The sequence below is a fragment of the Hypanus sabinus genome, chromosome 1 (assembly GCF_030144855.1).
Source record: "Hypanus sabinus isolate sHypSab1 chromosome 1, sHypSab1.hap1, whole genome shotgun sequence".
Taxonomy (NCBI): Eukaryota; Metazoa; Chordata; class Chondrichthyes; order Myliobatiformes; family Dasyatidae; genus Hypanus; species Hypanus sabinus.
In genome coordinates this window covers 98,571,240-98,590,404 of record NC_082706.1, presented here as the reverse complement: position 1 = coordinate 98,590,404, position 19,165 = coordinate 98,571,240, and positions in this window count along the sequence as shown.

Sequence of the window (19,165 nt, the reverse complement as noted above, 5' to 3'; positions counted from 1 at the left end):
ACATAATCCCATTCTATTCTCCTCACATTCCCATCAGATTTCCCAGATTCTACTAGGGGTAAGTGGCAAAGACTAATTAACCGATTAATGGTTCAGGATGTGGGAGGAGACCGAAGCATCCTGAGAAAACCCACACAGTCACAAGAATAAAGCACAAACTTCACACACAAAATAATAAGCCAAAGAAAGGATTAAAGCTGGGTTTCTAGAACTGTAAGGCAGAAGTTTCGTTAGACGTACCACATTCCAAACTTGACTACATTGTAGAGTACTCAAAGAAGCTTGACACCATCCAGGAGAAAGGAGTCTGCTTGACTGGACTCCCCATTCATCAGTGCTAGCTTTCACCGCTCTACTGCCAGGGTAAGGTGGTCAAAGTGTGATCCATCTATAAGATCTGTGGCAGTTGATTTCGATAAGTTATTTTAAGTTTATCTTTGGCGACTCTAACTGCACCTTCTAAGCATCCATCTGAGGCAGTGAGCATTCCGATTGGTTGCTATGAAACCTCCAATGCATGGGACCAAAAGAAGCTGTAGAGGGCTGAAAACTCAGCCAGCTCCATCACAGGCACAACCACCCTCTCTATCAAGGATATCCTTGAGAGACAATGCCTGAAGAAGGCAACTAAGGATACTCACACCTAAGACCTGTCCTCTTCTCATTACTACCAGCAGGAAGGGGGTGTAGGAGCCTGAAGGCAGACGCTTACTGACTCAAAAACAGCTTCTTCCCCTCCACCACCAGATTTCTGAACAGTCCATATACCTATGAAGACCTTTACATTGGTCCTTTTGATATTGTAATTGATATTAATTTTATGTATGAGTACTGTACTGCTGTTGAAGAACAATAAATTTCACATCGTCGAATTCAATGATAATAAATCTGATTCTGATTCTGAACCTCACAACATCTGTGAAGGACAAAGAACAGCAAATCGTAGCAACGCCATCCATTTCCCATCACATACAGTACCATCCTGACCTGAAAATGGTCACTTCATTGCTGCTGGTCCTGGAACTCCAACTCAACAGTATTGAGGGAATATAATATCTTCACCGCAGAGACCACAGTGGTCCAATTAAATAGGTCACTGTCACCTCGCATGACAAAGAGCAGTACAGCACAGGACTAAGGCTCTGTGGGCCACAATGTTGTGCAAAACTAATAAAACTAGCAATTGCTGTAAATGCCTAACTGAATTATTCCTTTCTGCCTTCACAGCGTCCATATCTGTCTGCATATTCATGTACCTATCTTAGAGCCATTTATGTAAATATCTCCATTGTATTTCCCTCCACTACCTGGTAGAGTATTTCAGGTACCCACCACTTTGTAAAAAAAAACTAGCCTTGCACATATTCATTGAACTCACCCCCTCACCTTACTGTAAATGCATGCACTTGAAATTGAGACATTTTGATCCTAGGAAAAAAGATACCGACAGTCTACTCTATCAAAGGTTCCCATAACCTTATAACATTCTGTTTGGTCTCTTCTCAGCCTCCACTGCTCCAGAGAAAATTACCTAAGTTTGCTCAGCTTGTCCTCAGAATATGTACTCTCTTATCCAGGCAGCATGCCATATTACAGTAAGTCATGGGCAGCAAAGTTTTGGTTGACTTCATTACTTTATAGAGTTCGTGGGCAGAGGTTGGACTGGGAGAGAGAAAGAGAAAGAAAGAAACGCACAGTTTTATTGAACATTTATGAGATCCCTAAGGATTTTACCTGTCAAATTACTTCTGAAGTGCAGTGTGGGGGAGAGGATGTTAGGAATGGTGTGGATAGATTGATGTCTCAATAGGGGATTGGTTTGATGGAGACTTGAATAGAATAGAAGCAAAGGCAAAGATCAATGGGGCCAAATGGCCTGCTTCTATGCTATCCAAATCTGTCTGTCTGCTTGAAGTATTTAACCTTTGTACATGAACAACAAGGGGCCAACAACAGTGGCCTCCTTGTGTGTGTTGTAGCAGAAGAGGACACGCGAGTGTAAGTTAGAAGGCCCAGTATCCATCATCATCACATTTAGAGTATGAGGCAGACAAGTACATGAGCTGTATTTAACTGGGAGCACAATCACTCAGAGCACGTCTGTGTGACCCCATAAAATAGTAAGGCTAGTTTTACAAAGCAGCACTTCAGCTGGACAAGATTCCACGTTGGGAGCATGCACAGGAACAATTAACTCATCTATGCTACATTAATAACGTCAATAAAGAAACTTATAAGTTGAGGTCATGTATGTATTATTAAGGAGTAATGAATATATGAAGCAGTCTCCTTCAAGAGCAGCTGATGATTCAGCAATTAACTCCTGTAAAAATAATTGGATAAATATCTGGTTGTTAATGGGATTGAAGGTCAGAGGGATAAGTATAGATTCAGATGATCAAATGCTCTATAGGACACAAGGATTACGATTCGTGTCCTGTTGGAGCTGAGATTGATGGTATGTGAGGCCACAAGGTTAGTATTAAGTAGCAGACATGGGAATGGATAGATATTCTGCGCTCTTATTTGTTTGCCTTGGGAATAGGGGAGTATTTGCACAGAGCCATCTCTCAGTAGATTAAATAATAAAGACCGTAATAAGACAAATTATTTGCAGAAAGGTGGGGAGTGGCTGAGCGGCTAAATAAGATTTTGTATTTCAGGTTATCTTGTGCTAACCACAGGGAAAGAAAGAACATGTATTTCTGTTATCTTTTTCAATCCTCTTCTTTGAAATAATCCTAAATCTTCTTGAGAGGGCAGTTCATTCTCTTATCCAGAAGATGGATGGGCATGCTGTCAATTAAACACCAGGAGCAAATTTTTCCTTTGGTCACTGAGCTGATAGGTGCTTTGTAGTTCTTTCCCAATATTTGCTCCCAGCCTGAGCTATTCATCCTCATGGAACAATCGATGTCCAGACTGCTCCATCGTGATCTCAGGGAATGCCCAGTCCCAACTACAGGGCAAATACTGGCTAGCTCCCCTTTATCTTTCAGTCCATATAAAGGGTCTTGATTCGAAACATCGACTGTCCATTTCCCCCTATTGATGCGCCTGACCCATTGAGCTCTGCCAGCATTTTGTGTATTACATCAGGACAGACCTACCAAGAGTGGTGGCTCAATAATATTATGTGGAAAGGTCCTGAAATCCACATTGTGGATATGTAAAGTTTTAATGAGATTGAAGAGGATCATCTTCAATATTTTAGGGCAATTAGGGATAGGCAATAAACATTGCTGTAGCTATTAAAATCCAAACTCTGTAAATAAATTTATAAGGTCATAATAATCTCTCGTCATTTGCTCCACACCATCCTCCTTCAGCTAATAATGAACCGCTGTTTGTACTGCTGCAGAAAAACAACAATTTTTACATCACAAATCACTGATAATAAATCTGATTCCAATTCTGAAATATGGATCAGAGAGATGAAGTGCCATAGTGACAGGTTGCATTTGACCAAGGAGTCTTAGTTGAAATTAAGTCAATGAGGATCAAAGAAACAATTCCAATGAACAAAGCAAAACAACTATTGTGGCTGGAAGTCAATCATCACAGCCCAAGAAGTCCCTCAGAACAGTGTCAGACGTTCAAGCAACCTCAATTGTTTCATCAATGATCTTTCTGCTATCACAACATTAGAATCGGGAATGTCTGACAATCATTGCACAATGTTCAGTTTCATTCATGAGGTCAGGTTGACCCCTCATGGTTTACAACCAATTTCCTCAAGGAATGAAGCAATCTTTGCCCACAGATGGGAAGAATGGATGTAGGAATTAACATATGCAACACACATTTTGTAATCACTTCACTCGAACATCGATGACGTTACAATTGCCCTGTAACTTCTGCAGCAGTTCATTCCAAATACTGCCAAACTCCAGATGAAAAACATGGTCCTCAGGTTCCTGTTACATTTCTCTCTTTTTACTCTTAAATTATGTCCTCTAATTCTTGATTTTCCAATGCTGGGGAAAAGACCATAAGACATAGGAGCAGAAATAGACCATCTGGTCTATCAAGTCTGTTCTGCCATTCCATCATGGCTGATTTATTATCTCTCTTGACCCCATTCTCCCACCTTCTCCCCATAACCTTTGATGCATTTACTAATCAAGAACCTATCAACATCCTCTTTTAATGTACCCAGTGAGTTGGCATTCCCAGCAGACTGTGACAATGAATTCCACGAGTTCAACATCCTTTGGCTAAATAAACTCTTCCTCATCACTGTTCCAAAGGGAAGTCCCTGTGCCCTCTGGTCCTAGACTCCCCCAATGTAGAAAACATCCTCTCCACATCCACTCTATCAAGGCCTTTCAATATTCAATACATTTCAATAAGATCCACCCTGTTTTTCTAGACTCCAATGAATATAGGCCCAGAGCCAACAAACATTTCTCACACATTAACTCTTTCAATCTCTGGATCATTTCAGGAATCTCCTCTGTACCCTCTCCTATGCCAACACCTTCTTCCTTAGACAAGGGACCTCAACCTGCTCACAATACTCCAGCTGCGGTCTAATCAATGCATAATAAAGCTGCTTTAATATTCCGGTTCTCTGAAAATGAATGTATAACATTGCATTTGGCTTCCTTACCACCAACTCAAGCTGCAAGTTTATCTTTAGGGAATCTTGCACAAGGGCTCCCAAGCCCCTTTGTACCTTTGATTTCTGAATTTGTTCCCTATTTAGAAAGCCACAACTTGACCATATACTTCCATACACTGTCTTCCATTTGTCACTTACTTGCTCATTCTCCTAATCTAAGTCGGGGCTCACAATCTTTTTTATGCCATGGGCCCCTACCATTAACCAAGGGGTCCATTGGCCCTAGGCTGGGAATCCCTGATCTAAGTCCTTCTTCCCTGCTTCTTCAAAACTACCTGCCCCTTCACCTGTCTTTGTATCATCTGCAAACTTGGGCACAAAGCCATCAATTGTGTCATTAAATTATTGACATATTATGTGAAAAGAAGTGGTTCCAACTCCAATCCCTACAGAATACCACTAGTCACTGGCAGCCAACCAGAAAAGGTCCCCTTTATTCCCTCTGTTTGCCTCCTGCCAATCCACCAATCTTCTATCCATGCTGCTACGCTTTCTGTAATACAGTGGACTCCAATCTTGTTTAGCAGACTGTGCATATTAATCCTATTAATACCCGTCAAGGTGTTATACAATTCTATAGTATCACTCTCCATCCTCCTCTACATCAACAAATAATATCCCAACCTGCTGAACCTCTGTTCTTGCACACTTATCCAGCTGATTGAGATGCCTCTGTCATCCCTGATAACAGTCTTCACTGTCTAAGGCATCAGCTATTTGAGTGTCATTAGCAAAGAAGCTGAGTGTACTTTTGTAATTCTTCCTCTTTCTCTTCAAAGCTTTTCCAACACCTACAGGGCATGTCAGGAGTGCAATGCAATACATTGCATTTGATCCAATTAATGCAGCTCTCACAACTTATCACCATTCAGGACAAAGCAGCACACTTGATTGACAGTTCCTCAGCAACCTAGCCTGTTCACCACCTCCACCACCAGTCCACAAACCACACCATGGTTACTCTTCAAAGTTACATAGAAATCATCTTTGAAACCCAAAGAGCTCTGGAAGCCAAGTGTGACATGTATACAGAAATGCCAATATCTACAACACCCGCACTCCCCAGACTCTGTAAGATACTACCATTGCTTGTTTACTATTTGATCTAAAGCCCAGAGTGGTACTACGAGTGCACGTTCATTCTGTTAACCACACTTGTTCAAGAAAGTGGCCCTCCTCTTGTTAGTGGTTACTGCAATGCTTACTAATTCTCTATTATTCATTACCTTCATCTTCCTTTTTCCATTTGTAAGAATTTATGAGATTTCTCTGTGTGCCCTGACAGTGAAACAAACCTCTGTAGTGAATTATTGTGTAATTAATCATTCAGTGATGAGTGATTCATTTACTAATTTAAAAACTTTAAAAAGAGTAAATTGAAATAAGCAGCAGCCATTTAATCACAACTTTTGATGTGTGCAGGACATAGTGATTGAATCGAATATATCAAAGAGATGTAAATTGTATTTAATGCATGGACCTTTTGTTTTAAATGGTAGCCTCCAAGCCTTCTAAGCCTTTGGCGAACTTCTGAAGCAGTTTTTCCTTATCATACACATTTCAAAAGAGTGGGTCATGTGACGAGAAGTCTAGGCAAGCTTGGTAAGGACCCCAGTGCCAGAGTGTCCGAGACTACAATCGAGACATGATTTCAAGACTGAGATGAGAACAGGGTCCTTGATTAGATGCTGGATGAGAACCTGACAAGACTAGATGAGAATCCTAATGAGGCAGAAATCCTAATTGCTACTGCAGACTGAATCAAAGTTGAGCTGATGATTGACCTGAGTTCAGCTGCTCTTTAAATATCCAAATTTTGGTGCCAAAACATGTCTGCCAATTAGTGGAGCAGGCTAGAATCTTTAAAGCACTAGCAATGCATACGCTGGAAAATCAGAACGCCTAAACCCTGGAGCTGGCATGATCAGGTGCATACTGTCACATGTCATTGACTTCAGGAAAGGGGCTGGGCCATGCATGTCAATTGTGCTGAGCTGAATGATTGAGAACTTTATACAGAACATCATCAATAGTCTTTCCTCGTCCAACCATATAGACTCCCACTATTATACAACTATCAAACAGCTTCCTAGTACAATATGATGGACTGTTGACCTCACAATCTACCTTGTTGTGGCCTTGTGCCTTATTGTCTACCTGCACTGCCTTTTCTCTATAGCTGTAACACATTATTCTGGATTCTTTTTTGTGATTCAAATTTTGATTATTATTTATTCTTATTTTACAAAGCAGCACGGCATATCATAGAGCAGATACAGTACAACATATTTACACAGCCATCCCATGACAGGAAAACATACAAAACTAAGAAACAGAGAAAAACTTCTAATTTAAGTAGGTGATCTCTATGAGAATGGGATTTTTATGTCGTATGTGGATTTGCAGAGGAAATATAACTTTGTAGATAAAGAGAATTTCTGGAAGTATTTACAAACAAGACATTGCGTTAGTAGCACATTCAAGAATGATGGCCCACAAAGTAACCCTTTAACTGAATACTTTATATTACCACAGGAAGTTCATAAAGCATCAGCGTTTTATAAAATGTTCAAGCACTCTGTGGGTGAACCGTGTATCAGTCTCAAAGCAGTATGGCAGAAGGATTTTGGAAGCAATATTGAAGATAATGAGTGGTCAAATATTTTATCAAATGTGGGTAGACATATTAGGGAAGCGAGAGGGAAATTTATTCAGTATGATAGTACACATATTATTGGGCACCAACTAGACTCTACAAAATAGGGATTGTTGATAATAATTTATGCTGTAAATGTAAAAATGAGGTGGGCACATATTTTCACATGATTTGGGAGTGTTCCATTATTCTGCATTCTTTTATTGCTTATCATGTACTAGCTGAATGCTCTGTTGTAATGAAATGATTTGTAGCAATAGAATACAAAACAAAGCTTTTTGATGTACCTCAGTACATGTGACAAATGTAAACTAAATTATCAAGCTACCAATTTTCTTTGCTGGGATAAAATATAGTAAAATTGGCTCAATTTTTTACTCTTTTAAATTTGGTTTCTCTCTGTCTCTCACTGTTTATCAATAGGGCAATAACATTGCCAAGATGTCGATTTCTGCCTGATGCTGCTGTTGCCATTGCATTCTGCATTGCGGCCTGGCTCTCAGCAATTGCCTTGAATTTTAAACGGCGAGTAGTGTTTCCTTATATGCTACTGTACGTTTCATACCAGCCATCATTTCCAATAGTGTGCAACCTTCTACACAAATGTTTTTCCTGCTTGTCAGCTCCATTCAAGGAGTTTCAGTTATGGAGGGCACCTTATTTAACTATATCCAATGGCCAAGGTTCTGGGTTCACTTCAGAACCTTGAGGAGAATGATTTAGGCTTCTCTGGTCTGATCCTTGAGTATTGGACTGGAGAAACTGTTGTTCATCAGAAGAATTATTTTAGAGTCATAGAGAGATACAGCAGGGAAGCAGATCTTTTGGTTCACTATGTCTGAACTGACCTTCAAATGTCCATTTACAGGAATCCTACATTTACACCATTTTATTCTCCTCAGTTCTGCTCCCACCCTAACACTCTACCACTCACCTACATAATAGGAACAATTTATTGCCGACAATTAACCTACCAATCCGCATGCTTTTGGGATGAGGAGGAAACCACACAGGCAGAAGCCAAGATCAGGACCAATCTCTCCTTTGACACTGTGAGGCTGCAGCACCACAGCTGCACCAGTGCGTCATGCCAAAGTCTCCCGCTTTGTGGATCCAAAGGATTCTCTGCCAACTCCTTAGAGGAAGAACAAAAAAAAGCTATTCCTCATTTCCTGACCAATAGTTATCTTGCAATCAGCTTAATTAAAGGTTGCCTGGTGCCTCTGTTTCTGAGAGCTTGCTGTGCAAGAATTGGTTGCTATATCTATTAAGCTACAACAGTGACTGTATTTCAAAATATTTCTTTGGCTGCACTTTGAAGTGCTGGTGATAAAGCACATGTTTTCTTTTAACATGCCAAAGTCTGTTCAATTAAGAGCAGGAGATTCAAATGACAAGATGCTGTGGGATCACCATTACCTAAAAGCTTTGGTGTAAGCCCCTAGCCCAACTGAGTAAGCCTCTGTTGAGTTAGCAGCGAAGATAAGTGAAGAATGAATGATTCAAAATCAACATACTGTAGAAGTTGAGTTCATCGTCAAATGCACAGGTTCAATGGAAGTCATCTTGCAGGGGCATCACAGGCAGGCAACACACAGAACATAAGTTATGAATAAATTATACAAAACACAATGAAGAAAGAAAGGTCTGTGCAAAACAAGACATCAGCGAAAAACACACAAAATCCATGGCAGCGCAAGAGGTGGTCCAAAGTGCTATGTTACTGACGTAAGGGTAAGGTTGTGCAGGTCAGTTCAAGAACCTGATTGTTGTAGGAAAGTAGCTGGTCACACTTAGCATCGCTCCCTTTTTAAGGTCTCACTCTATGTAACAAATGGAATTCGACTGTAAACCAGGTGGGAGAGCGAAAACCTGATTGGATGAGGACTAACCAATCAGGAGGGATGGAACACAGGGTTATGAATATCCGCTAACTATACATGCCCAGGCATTATCCCTGAAGACGATGGCAGAGTTTATCATTGAAATGTTGGTTATAATTGATAACTGTACCTGTCTTGAGGTCTGAGAAGAGTTTATTTGTCATATATGCTGGGGAAGCACTAGATCCTTTTTCCTTCCCTTATCGTTTATCATATCGGTGCCAACGACATTTCACATCCACCCGAGAGGTTAGATAATGACTTGGTTTAAGGTTCCATCTGAAAGATATACCTCCAACAAAGCAACACTCTCTCAGAATTTCATCAAAGCATTGACCTAAGATCTAATGCTTGACACAATCAATTGGCACTTGAACCTGCAACCTCTCATACTCAAAGGCCACGGCATCACCGAATGAGCCATAGTTTTCTTCTCAACAGCAGCTGCGGGAGCACACAAGATATCAAAATAATTTTCTTAACCCTTTTAGATAATAGAGTTAATGTGTAAGAATAATATTGAAGTAACATTGACAAATATTCAAAGCTGGTGTTTTAAAAAGCTCAGGTATTCTTGAACATTTTCTCAGTCCACCAATAGCTGGACTTAAAACATAACAAAATAAGTATTATTCATGCAATTGCAGAGGTGATGCAGAGTGATTTCTCCATTTCAGTTATAGCTATGTGTTATGTAACATTAAACAAAATTGAGATATAATGTTCTGGTTAAAACTCCATTAAATATGATATTAAGGTTTTTTTAAATTCCCGATAGGTACAGTATAATATTCTTTATATATTTTTGTATGTTAATGATATAATTATAGCTCATGCTAATTCCAAATGGATTATGCAACTGTAATTTAAAACTATAACTAATAAACAATTTATAACATTTGTGCATTTAAAACATATAATATATTTACATGTTGTTCAAACACTAGGATAGCGTTTTACATCTCATTCAAAGCAGAATTTACTTAAAAAAAACACACCACATTAATTTTTAAAAAGCAGTTACGCTTATCTACAGACTCTTAAAAAAATAATTTCAGTGCAATTTACTTTTTGCCTTGCACCTTCAAAGCACTGAGCTTTGGAGCTATGCATAGCTGTGGCAAGGCCCCCATTTATCGGTCACTCGTTCCTGCTCTGAAGCTAAGTAGCTTGAGAATCCTAGAACTTAGAACATAGGAAGCACAGTGCAGAAGCTGTCCCTATCATGATGCCAACAATACAGTGTAGGATGTGTCTGGTCACGCACCTTGGTAAAAGAAGTAAAGACTTAGACTGTTATCTGAATGGGGAACAAATTCAGAATTCAGAGGTACAAAGGTACTTGGGAATCCTAGTGCATGATTCCCTAAAGTTTTACTTGCAGGTCGAGTTGGTAGTAAGACCATAAGGCATAGAAGCAGAATTAAGCCAGTCAGCCCATCGAATCTGCTCCGCTACTCCATTATGGCTGATCCCAGATCCCACTCAACTCCATACAACTGCCTTCCCACCATATCCTTTGATGCCTTGACTGATAAAAGAAATGATCAACTTACACCTTAAATATACCCATGGACTTTGCCTCCACTCGCGTCTGTGGCAGAAAATTCCGCAGGTTCACTACTCTCTGCTAAAAAAAAATTCTCCTTACCTCTGTACTAAAAGGGTGCTCCTCAATTTTGAGGCTGTGCCCTCCAGTTCTGCATACCCCCACCACAGGAAACATCCTCTCCACATCCACCCTATCTATACCTTTCAACATGCGGTAGGTTTCAATAAGGTTCCCCTGCATTCTTCTAAATTCCAGTGAATACAGGCCCAAAACTGCCAAATGCTCCTCGTACGTTAACCCCTGGCATCACATCATTTCAGAGATATGGAGCCGGAAGCTTGACAATACTCCAAGCCCTGACTAATGTCTTATTAAGTCTCAGCATTCTCTTCTTGCCTTTATATTCGATTCCCCTTGAAATAAATGCCAGCGTTGCTTTTTCCTTCTTTACCACATACTCAACCTGTAAATTAACCTTCTGGAAGTCTTGCACAAGAATTCCTAAGACCCTCTGCACCTCTGATGTTTGAACCTTCTCCCCATTTAAATAACACTCTGCACTATTGTTCCTTTTACCAAAATGCATTATCATACATTTCCCAACATTGTATTCCATCTACCACATTTTTTTTGCCCATTCTTCCAATTTTTCTAAGTTCTGCTGCTTCCACCTATCTTTGTATCATCTGCAAACTTTGCCACAAAACCATTAATTCCATTATCCAAATCATTGACAAACAACGTGAAAAGGTGGTCCCAATACTGACCCTGAGGAACACCACTAGTCACTGGTATCCAACCAGAAAAGGCCCCCTTTATTCCCACTCACTGCCTCCTGCCTGTCAGCCATTCCACTATCCATGCCAGTATCTTTCCTGTAATGCCATAGGATCCTTTCCTGTTAAGCGGCCTTATATGTGACGCCATGTCAAACGCCTTCTGAAAATCCAAGTAAATATCATCCACTACAGTGGTTGAGCTCATCAACGATGACGAAGATGAGACAGCGTACAGAGACAAAGTAGAATGATGCAAGCGCAATAACTTGAGTCCCAACATGGACAAGACCAAAGAGATAATTGTGGACATTAGGAGCTTGCAGGCTGCACATCTCCTCCGTAGAGGTAGTTAGGGACACCATGACCCTAGGAGTGCACATAACAGACAACCTTAACTGGTCCCTCATCACCACCTGTTTGGCCATGAAGGCACAACAGCATCTCCATTTCTTCCTGAGGAGATTGAGGTGAGTGAAGAACACCCCCCTCCCCACCCACCATTCTAACCAATTTTTACAGGAGCAGCATCAAGAGTGTCCTGACCAGCTGAGAATTGCAAGACATTTGACTGCGAGTCCCTACTAAGTATGGCGAGGACGATTGAGAGGATCATTGGGATCTCCTTTCCATCCGTCGGAGATATTTATCAGGACTGCTGCATACAGAAGGCCCCTAGCATTGTCAGTGAACCCCCCCCCCCCCCCCACATCCAACAATCTCTTTGACCTCTTACCATCAGGCAGGAAGTACCATAGCTTTAGGACAAGAACTGTTAGTATGGGAAACGGCTTCTTCCCCCAGGCTGTAAGAGTACTGACCTCCCTGCCACAACTAATGTCTCAATTCAAATGAAGCACCGATAACTTGTGTTACAAATGCACCTTACTATCTATTAATTAACTAGTTGCAATGTTACTTTATACGCTCAAAAAAGCTGGATGAACTCAGCAGGTTGGGCAGCATCCGTTGAAAGAAGCAGTCAACATTTCGGGTTGAGACCCTTCGTCAGGACTAAAGAAGGAGGGGGCAGGGGCCGTATAAAGAAGGTGGGGGGAGGGTGGAAAACTGATCAGAGGAATGATCAAGGGGTGGAGTATAGGCAGGAGAGGTGAAGAAGGAATCTAAGGGGAAAGCACTATGGGTTGTAGAAGAAGGCAGAGTCGAGAGGTGATAGGCAGTTAGAAGAGGAGACAGAGTGAAGGTGGGATGGGGGAAGGGAGAATTCTCCAGAAGTTGGAGAATTCGATGTTCATACCAAGGGGCTGGAGACTACTCAGAGGGTATATGAGATGTTGCTCCTCCAACTGAAGTTTGGCCTCATCATGGCAGTAGAGGAGGCCATGTATGGACATATCCGAATGGGAATGTGAAGGAGAGTTGAAGTGGGTGGCAATCGGGAGATCTTATCTGTTGTGGTGGACTGAGAGCAGGTGCTCGGCGAAGCGGTCCCCCAATCTGTGTCGGGTCTCGCCGATGTAGAGGAGGCTGCACCGGGAGCACCGGATGCAATAGATTACCCCAACAGACTCACAAGTGAAGTGTTGCCTCACCTGGAACTCATCTGCCTATCACCTCTCATGACTCTGCCTTCTTCTACTACCCATAGTGCTTTCCCCTCAGATTGCTTCTTCACCTCTCCTGCCTATCCCCTCCCTCACCTCTTGATCTTTCCTCTGATCGGTTTTCCACCCTCCCCCACCTTCTTTATAGGGCCCTGCCCCCTCCTTCTTTAGTCCTGACACAGGGTCTCGACCTGAAACGTTGACTGCTTCTTTCAACGGATGCTGCCCAACCTGCTGAGTTCATCCAGCTTCTTTGTACGTCTTGATTTGACCACAGCATCTGCAGAGTACTTTGTGTTTACTTTATACATTGTGTGTGTGAGTTATACACACTGTATTGTGCACCTGGGTCCGGAAAAACGTAGTTTTTAGTGGATACCCAGAGGCTTTTTCCCAGGGCTGAAATGGCTAACACGAGGGCATCATTTTAAGGTGCTTGGAAGTAGGCACAAGGTGGATGAACGAGGTAAGTAATTCACACAAAGAATGGTGACTGTGAGGAATGCACTGCCAGCAAAGGTGATAGAGGTGTGTACAATAGTCTCTTTTAAGAGACTCTTAGATAAGTGCATGGAGCTTAAGGAAAATAGAGGGCTATGCAGTAGGGAAATTCTAGGCAGTTTCTGGAGTAGGTTACATGGTCAGCATAACATTGTGGGCCGAAGGGCCTGTAATGTGCTGTAGATTTCTTTGCTTCTATTTGGAAGTGTATATGGGTACGGTCAACAACAATAAACTTGAACTTAAACTTCAACACTTTATTCCTCATTCTATTTTTGCCTTTCCCTTGCACTTCCACAACGTACTAACTAACCTGATGCAATTATCTGTATGGATGGCATGCAAAACAAAGTTTTATATTGTACCTCAGTATATGAAACAAAAAGAAACCAATTTACCAACTTATCATGAAATCTCCATCACCAGATCGCAGTCTGACGGCCCTGGAATCAACACACGGAGGATTTTGGAGGAACTCAGCAAGTCAGGTAGCATCTATGGAGGTATAAACGGTCAGCAATTTGGGCCAAGACCCTTGATCAGGACTGGGCGTGAAAGGGCAGTAACCCGCAAAAGAAGTTGGGATGAAGGAGTAAGGAGGGAAGGGGGAGAAATTACCAGAAGTTAGAGAAATTGATGTTCATGCCATCAGGTTGGAGGCTACATTGATCAGAAATGTACACACCATGGTTTATTAATAGACTTCATCTGTAACACTGATGACTCACATTATATCATGGACTAGAATTGGCAGCATTATGGTGCAGCTGGTAGAGCTGCTCCCTCATGACTTCCAAGGCCCAGATTAAACCTGCCCTCTGGCACTGTCTGTGGAATTCACATGCACTCCCTGTAACCATGTGTTCTTGTCCCTGTGACCATGTCAGTTTCCCCAACGATGAGCTGATTGTTAGGCTAACTGGCCAGTGCAAATTTCCCAGGTGTCTGTAAATGGTAGAACCTTGTGGGGGAGAGGGTAGATGAGGGTGTAGGGTGAATAAAATGAGATATTTCTACATAGATGCTTGACGATCAGAGTGGACTCAGCGAACCCACACGTCCTGTTTCATATCTGACTGTATGAGTCTGTCTGCCAATGCTCACCAATAATAGCACCAATGGTCAATGGATTATTATCAATAGCGGGAAAATATTTAATACAGCATAGCATTATGGTATTAAAGGAAGAGAGCAGTTTCTATTGGTTGAGTTTATTTTATTACTTATGTTTAATATCTGAATATATAGAATCCCCTTCAGTTCCTGGGCTTTTACATATCTCCACACTGAACGTCACCAATACCGCTGTTTAGCTTGGAGATAGCAGGGACTGTAGATGCTGGATTCTGGAATGAAGAACCAGCTGCTGGAGAGATTCAGCAGGCCAGACAGCATCTGTGGAGGGGAATGGACAGTAAACATTTTTGGCTGAGCTCCTTCATCTGTACTCCAGATTAAGGGAGACCAGATGAAGAGCCTTGAGCCAAAATGTCAACTGTTCAATTCTCCCCGCATGAGTTTCTCCGGCAGCTCAGATTTTGCTTGCTCTGGGATCCCCCACTGAGGTCCTCCAACAGTTCATTTCTTGCTGTTGTTTGTCTCCTTTACTTCATTTCATGCTGAAGTAAATCTAAATTGAGAAGGGAATCCTATGCTTAAAGAAGCCAGGTTCCCTGGAGTATAATCTAGAATATAAATTGTGTATAGTAATAAGTAATAGTCTATTAAGAGTCTCACGTAATGAATCTGATACATTATGTAAACCTGACCCAGGTCAAGTACTGAGAGTAAATCATCATAAGGCTTATTACTGTAACACCTAGTGAGAAAGGATGGGGAAGTCTTTAAAAACAATTGAAAGTTTGCGAATGGAAGGTTTTGAAACCATTTTCTGAAGCCTCTTGTTGATCTAAATTGCTTGTTTTAACAATAATCTTTGACATCACATTTAAGCTGTGTGTTTCATATTGAAAATTTGATCCTCAAACATGTTGTAGTTTGTTGGAGAAGATATCAGCATTAGCCCATAATATAGATAATCTTATAAAGATCCAAAAGCTGATTTGTATGCCATGCTAATTCAGGATCATCCTTGTAGATCAGGACAATGGCCAAATGCCGCACGAGATTACAGAAAGCCTGTCTGCTGATATTAGATTCAGTAGAATCCCTTCAATTATTATTTTGACATAGAAATTTCATTTTATCATTACATATTTACTCAGTTCTGATGTTCACTGAATGATAGCTAATCCTTTTATAAAATATATTTACCCAAGCAGAGATGGATCTTTGGAAGAAGCCGTGTTAAGTTGTTCATCCCTAATTTTTCCGGGAGTCTGATGGTGTTCACAGGCTAACTAGTTCCCTGGTAGCGGTAGACACAATAGCTGTCCTGATAGTCTGACTTTCAAAGTTGACAGTCATTACATCTGTTACCAGATCTTCAACCTTTTATCATGTGACCTCTGGAAGCTGCTATCAGAAGCTGACACTGTAGTGTCCATTGTGGCATAAGGAGATTGACTCATAGGGACTGGAGTCATCTCATAATGTGCAATAGGAGCAGCCGTCCAGTGGATGCACCCTAAAAATCAATGTTATCTCTCTTCTCAGCACTTTTACAAAGAATGCAACCTTCATACCCAGAACTAATTGTTGCAAGCTTCTCCTATCTTTTGTCTCAGCCTTCAGCCAGGAATATAGGACATGGAACAGTGAACATAGAAACCTGCAGCATATTATAGGTCCTTCAGTCAACAATGTTATGCCGACCATGTAACCAACTCTACAAACTGCCTAGAGTTTCCTTACCACATAGTCCTCTATTTTTTTAAGCTCCATGGACCTATTTAAGAGTCTCTTAAAAGACCCTATTGTCTCCACCTCTATTACCTTTGATGGCAGTGCATTCCATACAATCACCATTCTCTGTGTGAAAAACTTACCTCTGACATCTCCCTTGTACCTACACTACTTCCAAGCACCTTAAAACTATCCCCCACCCCCATGTTAGCCATTTGAGCACTGGGATAAAGCCTCAGGCTATCCACACAATCAATGCCTCACATCATCTTATACACTTCCATCAGGTCACCTCTCATCCTCCGTCACTCCAAGGAGAAAAGGCCAAGTTCGCTCAACATATTCTCATAAGGCATGCTCTCCAATCCAGGCAACATCCTTGTAAATTTCCTCTGCACTGTCTCTATAGTATCCACATCCTTCCTGTAGTGAGGCGACCAGAACTGAACACAGTACTCCAAGTGGGGTCTGACCAGGGTCTTATATAGTCATAGCATTACCTCACAGCATAGACAGGGTGGAGTGTCAGTCTTTTTTCTCAGACTAGACAAGCCCGAATCTTAAGGCGATACACACAAACTACACAACATGCTGGAGGAACTCAGCAGACCAGGCAGCACCTATGGAAAAGAGCAAAGAGTCGACATTTCAGGCCGAGACCCTTCATCAGGACTGGAAAAAGAGATGAGAAGTCAGAGTAAGTAAATGGAGTCGGTAAGCTCATAAATGTGAACAAATTGAATATTTTTCAATTGTTTAGGGATAAAGGTGTGATGAGCATTTATTTTCCATTGTTAACTACCCTGGAACTAAAGAAAGCAGCTGAGGGTCAACCATATTAGTGAGTTTGAAGTAATACCTAAATCAAACAGGGGAGATTCATAGTCATGCAAAACAGAAACAGACTCACTGGTCCAGCTGATCCACACCGACCAAGTTAGTCCCAGTTGCCTGCATTTTGGTCTGATAACCTCTCAATCTTTCCTATCCTTACTCCTGTCCATATACTTTTTAAATGTTAGTAATGCATTTGCCTTAACCACTTCCTCTGGCATATCATCTATATACTGACCTCAGCTTCTTATTAAATCTCTCCCCTTTCCCCATAAAAATATGCCCTCTAATTCTTAATTGACCAACTCTAGGGAAATTTTTTAAAAAGTGTGTATTCATCCTATCCATGCCCCTCATAATTTATACACATCCATAAATCACCCCTTATTCTCCTACATTCCAATAAAAATGCCAATCTGCTCAAACTCTCTCCATAACTCAGTCCCTAGAACCATGGCAATGTCCATTTCGATCTCCCCTGCTCTCTTTCCAGCTTAATGTCACCACTCCAATTGCAGAGTGATCAAAAATGAACACAGCATTCCAAATGCAGCTAACGGCTTGGACAACTGCAACACAACGTCCCACTCAATGCCTTGACCAACAAAGGTCAGCGTGCCAAACCCTTCTTGAGATGGTATTAGTAAGGCAATGGGTTTTTAAAGCAAGCTGGTAGCTTCACAACCCACCCCCATTACAGACAAAATCTTATTTTTAAGCTTCAGCTTCATTTCAACTTCAGTTGAAATTTACTGAAGTTTCCATGGTGGTATTCAAACATTTGTTTCTGGATCAGTGGCACAAGTGCAAGTTCAATGTCATCTGATACACAACCAAATGAAACGACGTTCCTCCAGACCATGATACACCCACACAGCATGTAGTGAATTATAGCACAGGTAAACAGTAAACAACTCACTGTCCTAGTGTCGAGACCTCAGAGGTGGCAGGTTATTCGTTAATCTCACAGTCTGAGGGAAGAAGCTGTTACCCAGTCTGGCCATCTGAGTCCTGATGTTTTTGTACCTCTTTCCTAACTGTACTGGGTCAAAGAGATTGTGGGATGGGTGGCAGGGACCTTCCAAAGTGCTTTAGGCCCTTCATATGCAAAGCCGCCAATAAATGTCACGAATGGGGAGGAGGGAGACCCCGATGTTGCTTTCAGAGGTTTCTAATTGTCCACTATAGGGCCTTGCAGTCTCCGTCTCACACAATGATGCAGCCAGATAGGACACTCTCAATGGTGCTCCTCTAGAAGGTTGTTAGACAGGGGTTCGGAAACCTTGCACACTTCTGCCTCCTCAGAAAGTGTAGACACTGCTGTGCCTTCTTGACTAGTGAAGAGGTACTGTGGGTCCAGGTTAAATCATCTGTAAAGTGCACACTAAGTAACTTTGTGCTCTTCAGTCTCTCCATGATAGAGCCAGTGACATGCAATGTAGAGTGGTTGAACTGTGCCTTCCTGAAATCCACAATCATCTCCTTTGTCCTGTCCACGTTGAGGCTCAGGTTGTTATGCTCACACCATTTGTCAAACCTCGCTACCTTCTCTCTGTTTGACAACTCATCATTGTTGCTGACGAGGCCATCAGAAATGAACTTGATGTTGTAGTTTGAGCTGAATCTGGCAGTGCAGTCGTGTGTTAACTACGTGAACAGCAGCAGACTGAGCCCACAATCCTGTGGGTGGAGCTCAGTATCATGGAGCTTCAGAAGCTTCTGGCAACCTGGGGTCTTTCACTCAAGAATTCCAAGATCCAGTTTCAGAGCAGTGTGTCCCAACGAGCCTCTGAGGGACAATCATGATAAAAGATTGAGCTGAAGTCAATGAACAACATCCTGATGCATCCAGAACTCTGTCCACTACTCTACCCTTCAATATTACTTATGATTTTGGTGTTATGTATCAGAAGAGTCCTGTTTTAAATCTCCTCAATGTTTCTCGATGTGCTTGCTCGTCTACCCAACT